A 22,236-nucleotide genomic window follows, 5' to 3' on the forward strand; every position below is an offset into this window, starting at 1 on the left:
TTTTATGACAGCTTTTAAGGCAAATTCTATACACAACTGTAACAGAAGAAATCATAGAATGGTTTGGAAGGGACCTTAAAAATCATCTAGTTCCAACCCCCTGCTATGGGCAGGGACAGCTTCCACTTAGAGCAGAAATCAACTGTCAGGTTCAACAGAAACCACCCCTTCATAAAGGCAGATGAATCTGGAAGTACTGGTCACCCACACAGTCCCTAACTGGACCACTGCTCAATGCAGGTTATTTAATTTGTGGATATGTACCACATTTCCTTCATTCCCCAAATATCCCAGTGATGGCTGCTGGCATCTCTGTGCACAGAAAAGTAACTAGTAAAGTATTTAATATATTGCAGCTTCTTCAATTCAACCTAACTGCAGGAAATAGCCCTTTTGTCTGTCAGTGCTTCAGGAACCAATTGCCAGCATCTGATAAAACACTGGTAGACCTTAGAAGCACAGGAGCTACCAGCGTAGAGTGAATAATCTGAGTGAACTGCACTGCCTCCAAGTGAAATCTTTCTATCCCAATCTTCAGCTATAAAATAATGTGCTGCAGTAATTTCCCAGCACCCATATTGTGCTGCAGCTACTTTTGCATGTACCTTCTTTCGTACAAAGCATATTGAAGTGAGGAGTGATGGGAAGGTCAGATTTGTTTTGGAAAAGTCCAAAAGCTCTTTCTGTAGCACAGTTATTAGGAGAGGTCTGAGAAGGCCCAGTGGCAATGATATATAGATAAACATCTGCATTCCTTACATACCACAATCATTTTAGCTTCAAGCAGAACTTCACACTTCCAATGCTAAGCAGATTGTGTATGTGCCAATTAGACACCCAAATTCTCTCCCCCCATTTGGTGTCAGGTATCCATTTGATAATTTGCTTTTGCATTATGAAGAGCCATGACTGACTCAGTGATCCTTTCTTTAGATTTGTCAAAGCTCTCTCACATGCTGAGTAAACATTTAGCCCCCTTACAATTCTATATGAGCGGACTCTTTAGTCAAAAATATTCCACTACCTTAGAGTTGCATTGCAAAGATCCTCAACTATTTTATGCACTGCCTATTTAAAAAATAAATAAAGATTGAATTACATTCCTGAGCCCAGGATCCTCTTGCACTATACAAATGTAAGTATTTAATTTGGCTTTCCCTGTTTATGTTAGTTTGTTTTAGTTGCTCTGTGTCTTACTCAACCACAAGAATGCAGTATAATTGGACTTATTCAGTACTGTGTGTTTTTGGCTGCTTTTTGCTTCACAGTAAAAAAAAAAAATAGGTTTTAAAGAAGGTCTAAAAGTGTTTTTTGTTCCTTAGTTGTGAAACTAAAAACTAGACAAACAAGCAAAAGAAATTTCATACCGAGAGCCTGCAAATAAAGGCATAGAGTTAAAAATGAACTGTTTGTAGCATTGGTGAAGGGAAGAGGATTGTCAGCCTGTAGAGACTGAAGTCTGCTGCTCATCCCTGCAGAAACACGGTGGAGATCAGAACCATGAAGTACCTGCTCCAGAACCCTCTTGCCAGTGTAAGCTGGTTTATGGCAGGTACAAGGGAGAAGAGGAGGAAACTACACAACAGTGATGGGGTGGCCTTCCCTGGGAAAGTTTATTCTAACCCACAAGATCTCAGAGGTACCAAAATCCTGCTTCAGCTCCCACTGTAGGAAATGGGAAGACTGCTGCTGTCTGTAGAAGAAGCAGCTGCAGGTCACAGGAGGTTGTCTCAGCACCACAGTGCCTCATGCCCAAGCAGCAGAACTGACAATCCCAGTCACAGAATCACATAATCATTTAGGTTGGAAAAGACCTCCAGGATAATTGAGTCCAACCTTTGACTGATCACCACCATGCCAACTAAACCATAGCACTAAGTGCCACATCCAGTCATTTCTTGAACACCTCCAGGGATGGTGGTTCCACCACCTCCCTGGGCAGCCTGTTCCAATCCTTTACAACCCTCTGTATGAAGAATTTCCTCCTGATGTCCAACCAGAACCTCCCTGGTGCAGCTTGAGGTCATGTCCTCTCGTCCCATCCCTGGTTGCCTGGGAGAAGAGGCTGATCCCCACCTTGCTACAACCTTCTTTTGTGGATCCTCACGGATCTTAGAGGGCATCAGTAGAGCTTAAAGATGCAGGGACGGCATCTGGGACAATATGGAAGAAACTTTGTGACTGGTGTTACTTTTTGTATCTTCACTTAGATCCACACTAGTTTACAAGCACATAAAGCTTCCCTAAAAAGACATTGAGGATTCTCCTCTGAAACATGGTTTTTCTGGCAAGATAAACTCAGCCTAAGCAATCACTCCCATCCAGCTCCAACAGCTTTTCAGTGCAAAGTGCACGGTCAGGGTCGGGGCTGGAATGTGAAGTCCGGCCCTTCCCAGCACAGGGAACGTGCCTGAGAGCGAGTCTGGCTGGGGGAAGCTTAGGGCAGCTCTGTAGATGCTTTTGCCTATTTCTATGAATGTGTTAAATGAACAACAACCAAACCAAAACAAATCACCACAGGAGGCTGAAAGCAGCAGCACCCAGAGCAACTATAATCAAATATTCAGAAGTAGCTCCCAATTAGTTTTTAAATGCCCAAGAAAGATGTCCCATCCAGAAGCCCCATTTGCCACGTTTTAAAAGACTGATTTTCTTATGCTGAATTCTACACCACAAAAAGCTCTATCCAGTCATAAAAAGCTCAGTAATTTTACTAAAATTGCTGGAATTTCGGATCTTTATGTTTCATAATATTTTATAAATGAAAATTGGATTGTACGAGTATTTGTAATGAAAATTTATTCTATGTCTTGTTCTAGTGCTTGGTTGTTCATGAGCACAGTGCACAAAACTGATTCTATACTCAGTTTTAAAATGCATTTACAGCAAGAATTGCATTAGCAAAATAAAGAACAGCAAAAGGGGAGCAAAATAAGGAACAGCAAAAGAGGAGCACTGTAAAGCAGAGGCACACCCTTCTGAGACAGAAAGCAAAGCAACACCCATGAGTAATAAATAAATAATTCATCACAAATTTTATACCTTACTGTTTGCTGTTTCAGGGGCCAATACATAATACTTTGCAGATGCCATCTACTGGGGAAGTAGGAAATCATGTAGTAAATAAAATAACTTACTTAGGGAACAGTTTTTAAAATCGCATAATTTCTTTACTTATGTTAGCTGTTGCAACAAGAAAAGTGACCAAAGCAACTGTCTCTTAAGCATTTAAGATGAGCCAAAAAGAAACTGGGGAAATGTAGGCACATGAATGTTAACATCACTGAGACAGCAATCAGAGTAGAAATAGGGGTTTTTAACTAAACACTGATCATAAAGCTCAGAAAAAAAAAACATTTAAACCCAGAGAGATCAGATGCTCACAGACCTAAAGGTCTCATACTCTCATTTTTTATACCATGCTGCCCTCTAGCAACTGAAAACCACTGCACAGCATTCATGAAGGGTTTGCTCAGAACACAGGTTGGTATTTCTTTTCAAAAAGTGTTTGTTGTTTGCCTCAACTGTCCTTTAAACTGCATTTTAAAGCTCTTATTTGGTAAATTTTCTTCAATAGTTTAATAGAAACAGCAAAACTGGCTACTTACCTGCAATGGTGAAAGTTAAACATATTTGGAGACAGCTACTGCTTTATAAAGATATCTATACCTGACTCATCTTTGCTCCATTAGACCACCTTATTCCCTGATATGTTATCAGGGAATGTGGCTCCAGCCCTTTGCTTACTCAGTGCAAACTGCACTGTGAGGAAAACAGTCTGGTGCCAGTGAACTTCATCAATGGCTCCACAGGTCCCTAAAAACCTACAGAGGACCTCTAAGTAGTGCAAGTTTTTTCTTGCACTACTTGTACAGGGCACCTTCCAGTTCAAGGCTGGAACTCTAAACCCCAACCATACCAGATCCACTCATGGGGTCTGACACACCCTAATCCATTTTGCCCCTCCCACACCTTTCCCCCCATAATTTGTGATCACCCTCTGCTGCTAACTCAATCCACCTGGGAATTGAGATGCCAACAAAATACAGTCACTGAAATTAAAAATTAAATTAACAATTTTTAAGGGCACTTATAAAACAAATAGCTACAACTGCATTTCTTCTTTGGCCTGATAAAACACACGAAAATTCCCACGGCCTGTGATGATATTCAAGCCTAGGTACATTCACCTTTAAGGCACCTTGAACAGTATCACTGAAGTCAGTAAGAGCTACAGACAGACATACAGACTTTTCTGAGTGCCTGACCTAAACAGGAGGTCAGATTCTGACCTCTAATTGAGTTGAAAGCTGCTGCAAAAGGGCTTCATTTAGAAAATCTCGTTTGAATTAAAACTAACTCAAAGTGGCTCCAGTCTTAAAGTGGAGAGAAACACAAATAAATATTCTGATTAAATGGCTTCCATGATTACAAACAACAAATGAACACAAGTTTACTGTTAGGCATCTCAAGAAAAGCACCAGAAATGCTAACAAAACAAGGGCGAGCTGACAGCCACTGGGCTAAGGGAGGCTCTTCAGCTACCTGCAAGACCAAACTGTTCTTTGAAATGATGCACAATTGGAAAGTTACAGCAAAGTAAAGGTCAGGCATCAATAGAAACATAACTCAAAAGGCAAAGAAATTCATATTTTACAGAGTATATTCCCTGAGGACCTAGCAGAAGATCACTGCTGTCATATGAATTGAGCTGAGGAAATATTGAGAGGAAGATGTCAGACAGATGCATTTGAGTCCCTGCTTCCATCCCTGCTATCCCCCCAGGCTGAATTAGGCTGCCACAGCTACAGCACCCTGGGCTGGGTGACTCGGGAAGGCCACCCTGACCTGCATGGCCACCTTCCTCTCTTTCTTCTCAATGTCTTTCGTAGACGGCCCAAGTGAAGGGGGTGTGACTACCAGGAACAGCACTTTGCACTAGAATATCTCAGCTGTGTACTTGAGGAGGTTTTTGTATTGCCCAAATAGGAGAACAAAGTTGGTTGTTAAATATCAAACATTAAATAAACATGAAATAAACATATGAGGGGTGAAGGCAGGGTAATGTATCTGCCTTAGGGACAGCAGTGCACTGAAATTTCATTTTACAGTAAACTGCTATTTTGTATCTACTGAGAACTTCACATTAAACTCAAAGAATTTCCGTTAACCTTTTCCCCATAAATTTAGACCTTGGGAGGGGTTTATAAGTGACACTACTGAAAAGCATGCTGCAGTAGTGGAAAAATGTGTTACATGGAACACATCAGTAGATTAAAACCTCCAGCTCCATTTGTCCAAACAAATATTCTTTTCCATTAACCATAACACAGGAATCCCGTACCACAGTCTTTGAGGTTGACTATGTGAAACTGCTTTTAAACATTACTTTTGAGCTTCTCTTTTTAACTAACTAGTGGGACATTCTTAAAATACCATCATTTAATATAAACAACAACACTTTTTGAAATGTTCAGCTTCTCGTCCACACCCAATTTGCTGAAAGGTCAGAATTAGAACCACTGGGATTCATACTGGATAATTTTTCAATGTGTTATAACCAATAATTGTGAAATAGCACAGTTAAATTTTAAGTAGGATTCTACAGGCCTCAGGCAAAATTCCTACTGTAGTCATGAGAAATTTTTCTTGAGAAAAGACCAAGGGATTAAACTGTTGAAGGAAAAGAATAATTTTATGAAGCCCTGCTGGCCAGTTTACACATCAGATAAACTCGTGTTGGAACTGGCAGGATATTTGGACAGGAATGGCAAAACTATCTGACCCAATTAGACCTGATTCAGCTACTGCAAAATCTTATCTCTGGAAATCAAAAGTTTTGCATATGTAGGGAAAGACCAGAAAGCCCTAGTACTGAAAAAACTTATGAAAATTACACTGAATCAAAAGAATGGTTAAATATAGTTCTAATAGTCCTAAAGAAAGTCCTATTGCAATATATACTTATTTTCAGGTACATGCTTCAGTGCTTTCCTGATTCAAGATATTAATGAACACGTCTTCTATTAACAGTACTTTCTAGACTGAGAAATTCAAAACTTCAAGAGTGTCTGTAGCTATAGAAAATGTTTGACATCTTCACTCATAGGAAAAACACCACGAGCTGATAAAAATACCACTGCCATGGAGAAATCAGACAGAGCAAAATGCTCCAAGGGACACAAAAGGTAGCAAGGAGTCTCTGAGGAGAAGGAAAATTTTGGAATGATGGCAAACCCTACAAAACCTTAATTTCAAACATTGTGTTTTATTCTTCTTTGTTTGGCTTGCCTTTTTTTTTTTTCTTCTCTTCTTCTTCTTCTTTATTATTATAAATTCACTACCCTACCTCAAAGGCCCACTGACACACTGTTTGTCTATGCATACTTGCCCAGGATATTTAGACAGTCTGACCGCAGGCAGCAGAGATATACAAAGTGTGTTTAAAGAAGAGGGACCTCTAAGCCATCGTAGAAGAGAATCACTGCACGGAGACAGATAATGATGGTGAGAGAAGGGAAAGGCAATGCAGCAGCTGCAATAGCCAATTTTCCCCACAGCCAACATATCAAACAGAATGACACTGATGGGCTTCAGGCTGCAGCTGACTTTTAATGGAACCTTTCCTGGTTCGTACACTTCAGAGTAAAATGAAGTTCAACAATAAAGCTCTGACTCTTTTCACAAAAGCCCGTGCATTTAGAAACTGGGCTAATCACATCTCTGAGAATAAGTATCTTTCCTTTTCCTCACTGTGAAGCTCATCTCAAGAAAGGATGTACCAATTATCTAACTCAACTTCTATACACATCTGAAATGTGTAAGTTTAGAAAGAAGAATTACTTGGATTTATAGCTGTGTAATGGAGTAGAACCAGGACCATTTTACTCACTATTTTCCCTAACATTTGGAATAAAACTTTTGGTAATGGAGTTGTTAGTATTCAGGAGTCAGTTGCTTTGGAGTACTCTAGTTTATACCATTGTATATATAAAACTGAACAAATACAGTAAGGCCAAATTGAACATTTAATAACATGGGAATAAGCGTGGATTTGATGGTTGTTAATAGCAATTTCTGACTATATCCTCTTACTTTGCTAAGACAAACCTGCAATCCTTGGGCCAAGCAGATGCAGAATGTATCAAATTAATACCTTAGGGCAAGGAATACAATGTGATGTTTCATTATAAACTCAGGGAAGCAAACTATATCCTTGACATACTCTGCTCCCAGACATTGCTGAGGCCATTGATAATTCTTTATGTCTCATGTGAGGATCACCAGAGGAAATCTCTGGAACTAGTCATTAATCAAACAAAGCATAGCACAGAGTTAGAATTTTTGAAATGGTGCCAAAAGCATTTGTGGAGATTTGCAATGACAACTGATGAGAAACTCAATGCCTAGAGGGAGAAAGGGTTGTGGCTTTCCTCAGATTTTTTTTTTATTATTATTTTATTTTTCATTGATTGCTACAGAATCTTTATAAGGAAAATCTTCCAGTCAGTCCTTTGTAGAGAAGAAAATCAATTTTACAAACAGTTTCTATTATACTGGCACCTTTCCTGTTTTTATACAGAATGAGACTTATCCATTCTAACAACAGGTCTCCAACTAAAATACAGGGCAACAGAATGAGTCTGGAATAGAGTAGGGTGGGATGAGCCACAGTCAGAATGCACTTGGCAAGAGAAACTGTTATAAAAGTGGGTTTTAAACACAAAGGAGAACGTCCCAGAGAGTAGAGCAGAAAGGCAAAAAGTAGAAGAGAAAAAATGAGTGAAGAGATTCTGGTAGATAACAGCAACTGACGGTGTCTAATTAACCTTAGCTGAAATGAGAGAAATATATTCTATCAAGCACTTCTGAATCAGTTGCCAGGTACAAGAAGAGATCTTACTTTTCAGGTTCCTGTCATAAAATGATATATTTTGCACATTTTTGCACATTGCCTAGAGAAACAGCTCTAGCTACTGAAATATGGAAAAAGACAGTTGCAGTAATCAAGGTCATTAACCTCAGGTTGCCCTGTCCTACCAAACCAGGACCCTTATTGTTCAAACAATTCAGATAGACACAGTCTTCAAGGCATTAACACTTATTCTTATGATATTCCTTGGTCTTTTTTTTTATCCCAAGTTACTTCAGGTAAGTTAATCCTTAAAGTTTTCATAGTGCAGTGTCAGGTACAGTGCTTTTTTTTCCCCACTGATTTTACCAGGGCTGGCATTTGAGGCCTTGTTTCCAACCATGGTTACAGCTTTGGACAATGCAAAGCGTCATTTTTGTACCAACTCTGTCATTGTCATATAAAGATAATTATCTGTCAGTCCCCTGGAAATCTTCCTACTTCAGTGATTTACATGTGCCAGACATAATTTTGAAGTTCATGCTCCAAAGAGCTCCCTAAACAAGAGACTATCTCATAAGGAAAAGAATTGGTGACATCCTGCCTAGTGAAGTGTGTAAAACATTCACCTCTATTTTCCAGTTTATTTTGCTCAACAAGTTTTTGTAATGGAGTTCTCATTTACACCCACACCAGTCTGGTGACTCAATTGCACTGGTAGAAATAGAATTTTGTTTCTCCAGATCAGCCAACACTACAGGCAAGTCTCTCACACATTATGGGATGCTCAAATCCAAATCCTGATGTGCAGAGAGACAGATGATTTATAGATCACAGCAGACTCATGACAGGCTCACAGATAAGTCAGTCCTGGTAGGATAGCACTAGTTTCAGGTATTTCTCCACTTCTTTCCAGGGAAATCAAAGGAAAAAGACAGTATTTAGCTGACACTGGGTGCTCAGGCAAAACTCAAGTCATATCATATTAAAGAAATGACTCAGTTGAAGAAAAGAAGAACAAGACCATTCAAACATTTAATTCCCATGAGCGTGTTAGATAATTTAGAGGTATCATGACATAAAGCATCACACTTAGTGGAAGATGTACTTTCTCTATACATCTACTTGATAGGCACCATAAGCATTAGCATTTCACTATAAGAAGGATGAATGTATGCTAATGCCTTTGTTTCCATGCCAAACCACCCATCTGTTCACTGCTCAGAATTCTGTCACGCTCTTTTCTTTTCACTTTTGCCCTATGCCATATTTAAGTTTAAAAAATACAAATGTATGCATTATCATATATATGTAATTTATGATCTAGACTCTCAGTACTAATGAAATTCAACAATGAGAGAACAGAACAAAGAGAGAAGGGTTCTGAATGCTAAGTTTCCAATTGTTCGAGATGCAGCACTGCTTTATTGCATTGCATTAGCAACCTCCTCATAACACGGAGAGACAAAAAGTGTTTGAATTAATTACCTCATTTGTGAGGGGGAAAAAATCTCATTTTTTACTGCATAGTTCATCTGCTAACACACAGACAGTAATGATAGTCTTATGCTGATATTTCACTAGCAGTGCACCACACATGATGAATTACCCACTAGTTGTCATTACTACTGGCTTTAGGTTTTATTAACTTATGAAAAAGGTGCCTACAAAGTTTTCTGTATTATCACTTGCTGCTTCAAAGACAGGAACAGAGGTTTGCATTAGGAGTTTTTAGGAGATTTGTTATCAGACTTCCTGAGCTCACCATGAAATTTATGATATATATTTATATGCCAGCACTAGATGTGTGTAAGTGCTTCCTGCCTGTTGTCTGAGAGTGAATACTGCAACATGAGTCACAATTATTCAGTCCATAATTTCTAATATCCTACATTTGCTCTTGGTCAGCAGAAGTACTTCAGAAAGAGCCTGCTGGGGTATAAATACAAATTAAATGAGTAGACTACTTCAGGGATTGTCTACTTTTCCAGCTCCTAGAGAAACATTTATGTTCAGAACAGTTAGAACTGTAAATAGAACAAAAGACTTGATAATGGGCCTTTTCCTCCAAAGCACCTACATTCACATACTCACAGCATCTTCAGGATGAAATACTCATTTCATCTTCAGGATGAAATGCTCAGACACTCTTAGAGAAGTACAGCTTCATCAAGTCAAGTGGACAGTCCTACCAGAATGATTAAGTGATCACACACCACTGCGGTTGAAGCACATTGGGCATTTTGTTCTCCCTGTGATACCATTATTCTTTGGCACATATTAGAAAACTGATGTTAAACCAAAAGCACATTCTGAAGTAATGGTGATATTCGGCTCCTTCCTCAGATGCACAATTGCTTTCCAAAGCAGCAGCTTCTCATAATCCAGTCCCATGTGGCTTGAATCTAACCGAGTTGCAGCACTGAAGCCTTTTCCCTTTTCAGTGTCATTTCAAAGAAAACTGGGGAGTAGCTCCTAGTCCATGCTCTGGCAGCTTTAATACTGGCCTAAGTAGGTTACTGAGGATTGCTTTTGGTGCTACTTGGGAAACTTAACTGATGTCAAGCCAGCGTACCCAGCTTTGTGCCAACTGCTTCTTGTTCTCTTCTAAATCAGGGAAGTAACATTAAAAAGTGCTGGGGAACAAGCTGAGGGCTGGGGCTAAAGTACACTGTGCTCTAGTGGTCTGTGTAAGCACAAGGGATCCACAGGGAACACCTACAGACCAGAACAACCTGCAGTAGTCTTTCAGCTTCTGTAATTTGTTCTGGGCACAGTATAGAGATAACAGGGTCCCCTCCAAGGCTGTGCCAAACAATTCTTGATATTTTGTCCAAAAGTCAGTGTTTGCAGAAAAGTTCCTAAAATGTTGTGCCTTCCTTCCTTCCTTTCTTCCTTCCATCCTTCCTGCCTGCCTTCCTGTCTCAAAACTTTCCCTGAAATCCCTTTCATTCTGTGGGACCACAGACAGCTTAAAGGGGGTATTTTGCATTTATCCTACACAAGATTGAGCTTTCCAGAAGTTAGAACTCTGCAAAACATCGGCTTGCCTGACAGCTCTGAAATTTAGGAAACAGGGCATTGCTATAAAATATTGTCACGACATCACAGACATTACAGTTGAAAGAATTTTTTTCTAAATCATATTTCCTCTTCCATCTGCTATTGCAGAACTTTCTTCCACGCTGAACTCTTAAGGGTTAACTGGCATTGGGTGGAGGAGGGGGAAATCAGAGGTCAGCTCATGTTCTGATACCGGTGAACTCACAAGTTACTCCTTAAGCATGTGGTTTCATCCTAGGTTCTTCCTGCCAGCAATTTCTCACTTTAATCACACACCCACAGCAACCCAGATCTTTAAATTCAGCAATTCTTTCTCAGGTTTCAGCAAGTCATTGGCAGCCTGAGCTATTTTTGGGATATTTTCTCTACTGCAGATGCAGCTCAGGAAAACGCAGGGAGCATGCTAAAGACCTGCAGCTATTTGCCTTGTACAATTTGCTCATTTCTCTTTATTTCTCTGTTTTCCTGCATTCATCACTTAAAGGACAATCTTTCTTGCAAACAAAATCCCCGGAGCCTGATTAGAGGGACTGAAGGCTCCCAGACACGGATTGCCTGCCAGCCACAGCACGGTAAGGACATGGACACTTTTGGCTAGCCTTGCATTGCAGCTTTTTAAGCTTTGCTGAACGTTTATTTGTGTCCATCGCTTCCAAATCAACACTGCTGGCATGGCAGGCAGTCTCCAGCTCCTGGTCTCCATTTTCATTCCCTAAAATCCTCAGCACTTGTAAGTAACACATTTATACTCACCGTCTCTCTTTGTGTGTTCTAGAAATCAATGACTGACACTAATTTTGATCAGTTCCAGGGGTCGGGGTTTTGTTCTTTACATTCTAGCATCTCTTGGACATCTGTAATTTGCAATCCTGATTGAAACTGTGGGTATTCTTATTGCCTGATCTTCCCTGTTGAAGGTATATTGTTAGTCTTATTATTTAGCTCAGCAAATTATTCAAATCAGGGAGTGGTTTTATGTACGGTAAATGGAAACATTATAAAAAAGCCCTGCTCCTGCTGATTTACAGTTAAATACATCGCTCTCCTGCCTTGTGTGCCGGCTCTGCTCCAATACCTTTAGGCTGCCACAGAGCAAGCAGTACACAAACACTACAAAGGCACTGACAGCACAAAACCAATGCAGCAGATCGAGCTGAACTAAAAATGACTAGGTTTTCTACTTTCACAGAAATGCACCAAGTAACCTCTGCAAGAGCGGTGAAATTCCAATTTTATAGGACATACTGTTTTATTGAAATACTTGTAAAAATAGTTTAGCATCCTCAGGGACATTTTACTTATACATACTGCTGCAGGAAGATGAACACAGTTCATGTCTAATCAATGTACAAACCAGATTCTGGGAATCTCTGGTGAAAGAAAGTGGAAAGGGGATTCTTAGAAAAACTGGAATTGCTTTATGCTTTATCCTTTCATGTTCAGTAATATGATGATTGCAGACAATTCCCCTGAGGGTTTAGTGTACATCATCCAAGTATTTCACTGCAACTTAGTGTTTGTTGTCCTTTTAGGAGAGCTTTTAGAAATCCTGACTTTGTACTAGAGGTGGGAAGACCTTCAGACTAATCAATCAAAGCTACCTGTGTCTGCTGCCAGGCAGACTATGCCAGAAAAGAGCATAGTCAACAATTGTATTTCCATAATATTTACTATCAAAATGCTTAGACATTACCGTCTGCAGCAGAAACAAAAGTTAGCACAGCCTTTGAAACAGTATTTTAGGAACTTATTTTGTTCAGTTTCTAGTTTGCAAATGTTTCTTGAGTGATGTATAAAACCGATAGAGGGATGGGAGAAATGCTAAATGTGCATATGAGTAGAATGAAGGTCTTTAAGCCTTAATTTTCAGTATGGGAAAAGTTCTGGTGTTGATATGCAAAGAATTTTTTAAAAAAAGCCATGCAGGATGTAATGGCTTACAACTCAGACACTAGAAGCAAAAAGTGAAAATTTCAACTGGTATCAGTAGATTTAGGATCACATTCTGAAAGTGGTATTTTTGCTTCCGAAAGCCTCAACAATTTTGAGGCAATTTTAATGATACTGTCAGTGTTGCTTCTGATACCTGAGCCTGGCTCTCTCCTCCAACTGGTGAATCTCTGCCTCAGTTTCACTGAAGTCACGGATAAAATATTAGCTGAATGAGAAATAGAAATCAATCCTTTAGTCCTGAGTCCATCTTATACTCAATCCCAAATGTTAGCACTCAGCTTGATTGAAATCTTGAGACTCGACACATTTCCCAGAGACCACAGGAAGAAAGATGGATGTGTGCCACTGAAAGTTAGGAAAGCATTTGATTGTTTACTGTTAACAGAGGAACTGATGTGTCATTAAACAAGTGACAAGGCATGCATGGAAAACTACATCAGGTGCTTCTCAAAAAACAAAAGTTACTCTCAGCACAAACAGAAGTCAAATGAAGGAAGTTTTACTGACAGGACAGGTCTGTGCAGAACTGAGTGTTTTGGGAATACAAAGAGATAAACCCAATACAGTGATTACACCTGTACAGATAACAGTTCAAGTGGTGCTTGTTTGGATTAATTTTAGAAAATGTCATACTAAATTGTGCCATTGACAAAAACTGTTATTAGAAAGACAACACATGTTTCACAGTATGGGCAGAAAGGAAATAATCGGAATAATGAGAAAGCAGATGCCCTCTAGGATATATTAACTGTTTATTTTTAAAGCAAACTGTTGCATCCAGGTGCTCTTTGGAAACTGAAAACCCAGTCCTTTTTAGAGGAGGAATACAGACTGTGGAAATTAGCAACTCTCCAGACCTTTCCAACTGAGGGATACACTCCTGCCATGTTAATACACTTCTTTTGTGTGTGTGCATATACATTAAATCAGACACACACAAGATAAAAAAGATTAACTGACTCTGTAAAAGTACTAATTTATAATTCAGCAGCAGCTACGATGCCAGGCACTCCATAACTCATACTTAATGATCCTTGCCTAGAAACAAGTATATATAAAGGGCTAATGGATATCAATAAGGGCAATGGCTAAAGAGGAACCCATGCTGACGTACAGTAGAACTCGTTCTAAGTCAGAATATGAGTCAAAAGCACAATTATTCCTCAGAATATCACAGAAGTGGGTTCCTCCACTTTTAATGACATCCTCAGACACATACTAAAGTTGCAATAAAATTGTACATGAGTAAAGCCATGGTAACTGGCCAGTTATATACTCTTATTTTTCCCCCCAAGTTTACTTTTTTCAATTTTGGGTTAAAAATCAGTTTAAATTGGTCCTGCATTACTCTGCAAATGGCTGGACTAAAAGCACTCATGTCTCAATGGCTCCAATGACATGCAGTAACTGCAACAACCTGATCAGATGGCTGAGCCCTTCATTAAAATTGAAGGGACAGTTTTATTTTTCCTGGATGTCACTTTGCACCAGACTAATACTATTAAATCCAGTTGAGGGACTGTGTTGAAAGAGGATTCATCAACAAAAATTGAATAGCACAAGAATTCTTCAAGGACTGGGTTGGAATTTTAATAGTTGTATAAGGCAAGGCTCTGCAACAAAAAACTGACAAATTTTGCTGGTGTGCTCGAGTATATCAGGAGGCAGCATGAGTTTAGAGGAGGAATATCACAGAGTAGCAGAAATTAGAGGAAATGTAGTAGGAATTTAAGGCTCGTGGTAGGCAGGAATGAGCAAATGAGGGAGCAGCCTAAGTGACAAACTACAGACTTGTGTGAGAGCAGGCAGGCACTCGCTTGGCTAGTCCCAGTAGCTCAGCTTTGTCTTCCCTGTAGCTGCTGAGCCCTGGCAGCACTAGCACTCCCCAGCCTCCTCCCAGATGGCAGCAGAGGGATGAAAATGCTCTGCAGCCTGTTTCTCCTGGATCCTTCCATGTCCATTTCTTCCCACATCATCCCACACCAGGAGTAGGCCTTGGCCCATTTCTGGCTCTCACTTCAACCCCAACATCAACTTCTGATAACAGTTAGAGAAGCACTGGGAGGTATAAAAGCTACCTGGGAAGGAGGAGAGAAGGGCTACAATGCCTGGACAGCAGAGTGAGAGTAGCAGAGGAATGGAGATGTAACAGGACATCCTGGAGGAGTGTGCGAAGAGACAGGTAGACAAAGTGCAGCCGCTTCCACCCAAAATTTCCCAGTGTGATACAGCTGAGAAAAAGACAAAAGCATTTCACAGAACACCATCAAAGATAGAGATACTGGAGACAGCACAGCACTGATGGCATCCTACAGGTATGGGTGAGTCCCTGTTTGGAATAGGTTCTAGTTCTTGTCACTCACAGAAAGATCAATGTGTATCATAACAGTGAGGCAGGAATATGAAGGCTATTGGTAAAGATAACATCAGGGAAATTAATTATTTAAGATGTATGACAATGCTGGCCCAAGAACAAACAGATATAAATTGAAGATAGCAATTAGAGTTAGAATACACTGAAGCAGTGAGATGGGAGGAAGAATCCTAATTATCCTCTTTTTAAGGTGAAGCATCATCAATTACCAAAAGCACTGCCCGTTTTTGCAAGTTGCTGCAACGTTATAATCGCTCCAGGACTGTTTTCTAGGTCACTGTCATACATGTTAATGTGAGATCAGAATCAACCTCTGGGTGTGATGAATGGATAGGTGCTATAAATTTACTTTAGCAATATTGCTGCCTTTGACATCCTTTCTCGGTACAAACACTAAGATAACATCGATGCTGTAACGTCAGCCTCTTTAAGATACACAAATGAAACTATCACTTTGAGTTGAAGAAGAACAAATGGTGCAAACTTGGTTCTTGTTGATATTCTGAAGAATCTTGGAAATCTGTTTTGAGGCTCCACAGATTAGGTGTATTTTAATTGTAAACAAGAACCAAAAAGTTATTTCTATGTGAAGTTTTTCCTCTATTGCTCAAAAACCAAGTGGAGCTGGTAGTCCAACAGGCTGCTCTCACTGTGGACAGAGGGGAAGACTGAGATCATGAGACCCTTACTTCATTTTTTCCCAAAAGAAAATTAAATTCAATGCCACATGGACAAGAGACACACTATAGCATAGATCTGGACTGATCTGTCTGTTTGATCAAAGCAACAAACCTCAAACACCAAGGCTAAAATTATTGGCAAAACCATGTCAGTACCATAACCCAGTTTCTATGTAGATTCTGCAACTCCCATATAGATACAGCAGGTCAGACTTGTATCCTTCAGAGGTCTTTTCACAGGCCGTGGGATTGATACAGAAAAGGCTCTAAGCAGCCTTCAACAGGAATCAGCATTTCTGTTGCAATCAACCTTTAGAAATGGATGGCTGTTCTTTGCAAATTAACTTTTGAAAGATATCCTTGTAAAATTTATGATTGAAATTTTATCCCAAACACCATAATCAGTCACTGCATATTCCATAATATTTGAGTATTTTAATTATCTTGAGATTGTAAAGCAGTGAGCTCTCACATCAGCAACAGAGAGTACAATATATCCAAGAGATCTGATTAAAAGATGACGTGTCTGAGGCTACATAAAACAGTGGCTACAAGAAACAGTTTAACTGCAGTCACTGGGCAAGTTTACTTTAGCTGTGCTGAAAAGAAATAAATTCTTTGGATAAAAAGACTAGATTTCTGGTATTGACAAAATCTAATTTGTTGCCAAAAAATAAGTAAAATTGTTGAAATAGGTAAACTGGACACTTTAAAATGTCACCCATATAAAGACTGATTAAGCTGAATCACTTGATAATTTTCCTTAAAACTAGTTGGGAAAACAAACCCTCGTCATTAATGTTTCATGAATTTCTGTGATAATGCTTTGTAGGCTGCAAGCTAAATATAATCCCTGATACCATTTTTTGGCTTTCTAGACATTGGCTCCAGTTAAACACATCTGCAATGGATTCCTTAACCTTCCCCATCAAATATCTCAACCTTTCTTCAGTCAGTTCCAGTGGATATTTCTCTACTTTTGTGGATTCTTGATTGACTTTGGTTTTACTACATGTGATGATCAAGCTAGCAAGGATAAGAAAGAGAATCATTACCAAAGGCATCCAGAAATTACATTTATTCTTAGAAATCCCAGCCCAAGTCAGCAAGGCACGTCACTGACAGATACTAATGACATACAGCAGCTCCTAACTCCAACTTCTTATTATCAATATCTTTTCCTCTGCCACGTCCTGTTAGAAATTGAAGTCACTAACTTTATCTAAAGCTAAATAAAGTATACAAACTCAAAGAATATAATTTATTGATGCAGGAATGGTCTACTAAATATAAATACTATTTTTAACAAGGATAGCAAATGCAAGCAAAATTTGGTTCTCATTAACACTGGTTCACATTTATCCCTACATTATTTATGCTGTGACTGTCTTTTTTTGATGCCAGATGCAACATTGAGCTGTTAGTCCTCAAAATTTGAAGGTATAAAATGGTTGAAACAAATATTTTTTTCTGTTTGCAAAGTAAAAGCAAAAGGCCTCAGCTGGGAAAGAGGAAAGAGATTATTATCCCTAAGTATGAGAAAGCCTTCAGATAAGATATTGATCCTGTCATATTTATGTCTAATAATTCCACCATTTTAGAGGGAAACAAACAATATTTCAGTCTTGCAGAGCATGCTGACATCACACAGCCTCCAAATTAGTTCTTTCATGCAGTTTGTCTGTGCTGGTGTTATTAATAGGCACACTAAAATGGGAACTTCACCCTGGCTCAGCTTCGACTCACTGCATGGCCTTGGGCATCACATAACCTCTGTCTCCAGTTCTCTATCTGCATAATGCACTTGTCTATCTGGTGACTTTGCAGAGTCATGGGGCAAATAAATGAGTCACTTCACAGAATTTTTAGACTGGAATACACTGGCTTCCCTTATAATCTCTGTGCACTTTTATAATACATTTCCTGAATTTTAACATAAACTTGACTTTTTCATAAAGGCAATCAAACTGTTTAAACAGAGGGAAGAACTCTTTAATACTTCCAAATTAAACCTCCTAGGATTAGTACCTTGAAATAAAAGAATGGAACCATAGTCACATAAGACAGCTTGCAGTCTCACAGCCCAAAATACCTTTATCTGATGTTTTCTATAAAGCTCCTTACTGCCCAGGGGAGAAGGAAGAAAGAAGGCAGCTTAATTTCTCACCATGAAAAGAAATAACAGATTACATAGTCAGTAAAATCTGCACTGAAAAGTATGGTCTGGGCATAACAGATGGAAGAATCTGTCAACTGCTCTCCATTATTCAACTGGCAGTGAAATGAGCTGTATTATTTTGGAATCTAAACTGGCTCTGAGTGCAAGAGACTCATATTCATTTGACTGCACCAAAGGATATAAATCCACTGTGTGGCTGAGATGACTTGCCCAAAGCTAATTAAGTTAGTTATACGCTTAGTTAATTTTTTTCCTCTTGTCCATTGAAACTAATTAAATTTTCTCTAGAATATAACTTCCCTGCTCCAAGTCTGACCCTTTGTGTCTTAAAGGGACAAAAAAACCCTTCCATCAAGGAAGCCCCTGAGAGGACTTTCAGGGCAGTGACATGCAGTACTCAAACATTCATTTATTTATAACAGGAGCCTAAAGTAGATGCAAAAATAGATTACAGAGTCATCTGACATTGGTTTAAAATACAAAGGTGGACAAAGCAAGCACATTAATTATCAAAAGTTGAATAGTTCATCACCGATTATTGCTTCAGTGAATGCTGCAGCTTTACAAAGCCCAGACATCCAGCAAACAACTGATGCCTCATTAGATACAATCAACTGAATCTTTCAAGATGATATCCTTGAATGCTCACTCATCCATTGTTGTCTTATTTTTTCTTATGACTTGATTTATTCTTTGCTTTCCTTAGGGTCTAGATCAAAAATGGACATTAATGTAAAGGAATATTTATAATCCTGAGATACATGAGACCCATGATGAGCAGATCTCCTGACAGCACAACTCCCAGAGATGCCCTTCCATTTCTAATTATATCACTAAAAGCAGTGAGAAACAATGATGTATTGCCCAAATAGGGCTCCATGTAGGTACGTGTGAATGCGTAACAGGTTCCTGGGCTTGGAAGCACCTTGTCCATTCCACGAGAAAAAAGAATTCAGAGTTCCAACCTAACTCATAGCTTGTGTCCTCATGGAACTTGGCAACAGGGTGAGGAATTAAAAAAACTCTAAAGCTGATCTAATCACTAATAATGACATGATTATTATGACAACTACAAATTTATGATACATCTAGTCTGACAATGCTATTTTAGGACAACAGGTCAAATGAGGATGCAAAAAACCCAAGGTCTAATTCATTCCCAGTGTAAACTGGCAGTATTCCCGTTGATTTCAATGAAAGATTTACTTGTTCACTCCAGTTCTAATTTTAAGTCAGCATCTTTCCAATATTTAGGATTGAATTGCACCAGCCTAAAAACTACTCAATTTTAAACTCAAATGGACCTCCAGGGAGTTGGGGGAAAGGCATATTTTCATGTGTATGCATTTAGACAGTACATGTAGATTTACTGTTATTGGAGTAACTTACCCATAGAGAGAGAAAAGTTATTAAAAAAAATAAAATTAAAAAGCTTCAGAGGCAGAGCAGAAAGAGCCAGTTTAAAATATCTGTGTGGCTCTTTTATGTCCAGATAACCAGAAAGCAACACTCAAAAGAGGAAAGAATATAAGGAGTCACTGAAAGAGACAATAACAAGGCAGAAAGAACAAGCAGAACCTTAGATACATGTAATCTGCTTGTGTTGTTTAAGCAACAACAATAAATTCAAATATTAAACCAGAATGAGATGCTTCTACTTTTTTGTTTTGTGGAAAATGGGATTTTGGTTTCATTGTGACACAACCAAATGAGAGTTTCAAAACAGCAAAATTTCCTGAGGAAGGGAAATTTTGAGTTGTGCTATGTGAAATATGTGAGTCATGTTAGTCTGTAAATTGCAGTAAAACACAGAAAGATACTGCACCCCACTGCCACCCAAACTGTAACAGCAATGAGACCAGAGCATCAGTACTAGCCCACAGTCAAACCAAAAGTATTGCCACAGAAAGTTCGAGATTCTGGAGAAAACACTTCACCATAGGTTGGACTATCTTTATAATGCTGTGGTGATAAAGCACATATTTAAATACTTTACTGTATTATCAGAGGGATTTTGCCACAGAGTAGCTCTATAGAGGGAAAAATTAAGAGAGAACTGAGGCAGCCAAGTGGTCCATTATATCTTCTCAGAAGACAAAACAGTGAATCATTTATGTCTAGTTTGATCAGCAAAACCACTGGGTTTAGACCTTAGCTATAAATACATTTTTTAATGTGGTCGTTGATCTACTATTTAATGATGGTTCATTAAAAGATGAGGTTGCCCAAGATCTGTATCCATTACCATTAAAGGATAAGTGTTGAGGACTTGTGGATAGGTGCTGCTTATTGACTTTCATATCTTGCATAAATATCATGGCCACGAGTCTATGACTCAGTCAGGTCAGGGTGTGCTGCTCAAAACTCTCCACAAATGTCAAGCAAGTGAAATTCCTGGACCAGTATTTTATATATTGAAACATAAAAAGAAATGCAAGTTTTATAAAAGCACAGGGCTTGCATGGTAGTTTCTGAACTGATAGGTTACTTCCAATAATCACCTAAATTTTCACCCAGTGTAACTATTGCTCTGCATCAAAAGGAAAAGAAATGGCCTGGGCTCCATTGCCTGGATGGCACTGCGAGCTTCTGCCACTAGAGTGTGTCAAGGCATATGTGAGGAATAAACCTCTTCACCCGCTGTATCCTTCAATTCAAACTATTACCAGAGCGCTGGACAAAGACAAGTAGCTTGAATGTACCATTTTTCTGATTTACTGCTCGGCTGCTGGAATTTGTCTAAAGGATTAGACTACTAAGGAAAGGTCTCACCTCATTAGTCTGCTTATGCTGTGCACCGGGATTTTCATATGGATGCTGAACAACACAGGCATCCAGAAACAGTCCAGCCAATTTTAAGATCACTTACACTGTGACTGTGTTTTCAGTTCAATGTCAATGAAATATCCCTTCCAGGCTAAGACTCTTACTTTGATGTAGTACAATAACTCTGTTATTTTGTATTGAAAAGTCAGCACAGCCAGTCAATGTACGTAAATCTGTCCCTCCTTGCTGCTCTCTGCCGGATGTGTGCAGTTGCAGTAAAATTTGGGGGGCAAAAAACCCCCACATATCCAAAAAAACCCTGCTGACAATCTGAAAATATACTGAAAATCTGTGCTGAGAATAGAGATGTTCCGGTGTATCTAAAAAATCAGTTTGAAGAGAAACTATAAAAGCCCCTCTCTTTGATAGTAAAAAAAAATCAGAACAGTTAAAATTAGAAAAGCGTAGGCATAAAGCATTGCCAGTATCAAACAGAGTATGTTGAAATGTACACATTTGGAAACACTAAAAATCAGGATCTGCCTCCATACTTTCCTGAATCAAGGCTTGTCCCCTTCTCCATCTGTAAAACTGCACTGAGAGTGCTCCTTTTCTCTCTCTTTTTGCTCATTTTTGCCTCTTCAGATTGCAAACACTTATTAGCTGTTTTGAATACAGAGGCTCACTCTTAGTAACAGTTTTTCACTGTCCATAATGTCACCTGTTTGCTGAAGATTTTAGCTACTGGACCAACCCTAATAACTTTTCTTTAAAATACATTAAAACCCAAACCAAACCAAACACAACCGAACAACTACTACTTGAGAGAATAGGAATCCTACACACAAATCTGTAGTCACATACATGCTCAAGTGATGTTCTGAATGGAGACATGTAGCACTTGATTTCATTATCTACTTTACTTCTCTTAGGAAAGGTCTGCTAGGCCTGTCTTGGAAACTGCAGCAGCTTTCTGAGCTTCTAAAGGTCAACAGTGTTAGACTGACAATGATGACTGAGCAAAACACCTTCTGAAACCCTTAAGCATCCTCCTAAGTCAGTCACATAGGGTCAAAACAGACAATGGGAGAAGAACCCCAGATGAGAATATTCTGCCTTTGAGTTGCTGAGGGCATGAGACTCTTATGGGACACCTGGGGTTCTCATCACCTGCTCTGTAACTTTACAGGAAAATTTTACATGTCGTGTCTATTCGAAATGAAATGGTGGCTGACAAGAGAACAAGGAACACAAAAGAAAAGAATAGGAACACAAAGTAGAAGGGAAAGATCTGAGACCAATAAAGTGTCTTTTGCCCAGTGTATGCTGAGCTAAGGGTACCTTAGGCAGGTATCCCACAGTCCCAGCA

This window comes from Lepidothrix coronata, unplaced genomic scaffold (genome assembly GCF_001604755.1).
Source record: "Lepidothrix coronata isolate B3197 unplaced genomic scaffold, Lepidothrix_coronata-1.0 Scaffold2, whole genome shotgun sequence".
NCBI classification, from domain to species: Eukaryota; Metazoa; Chordata; class Aves; order Passeriformes; family Pipridae; genus Lepidothrix; species Lepidothrix coronata.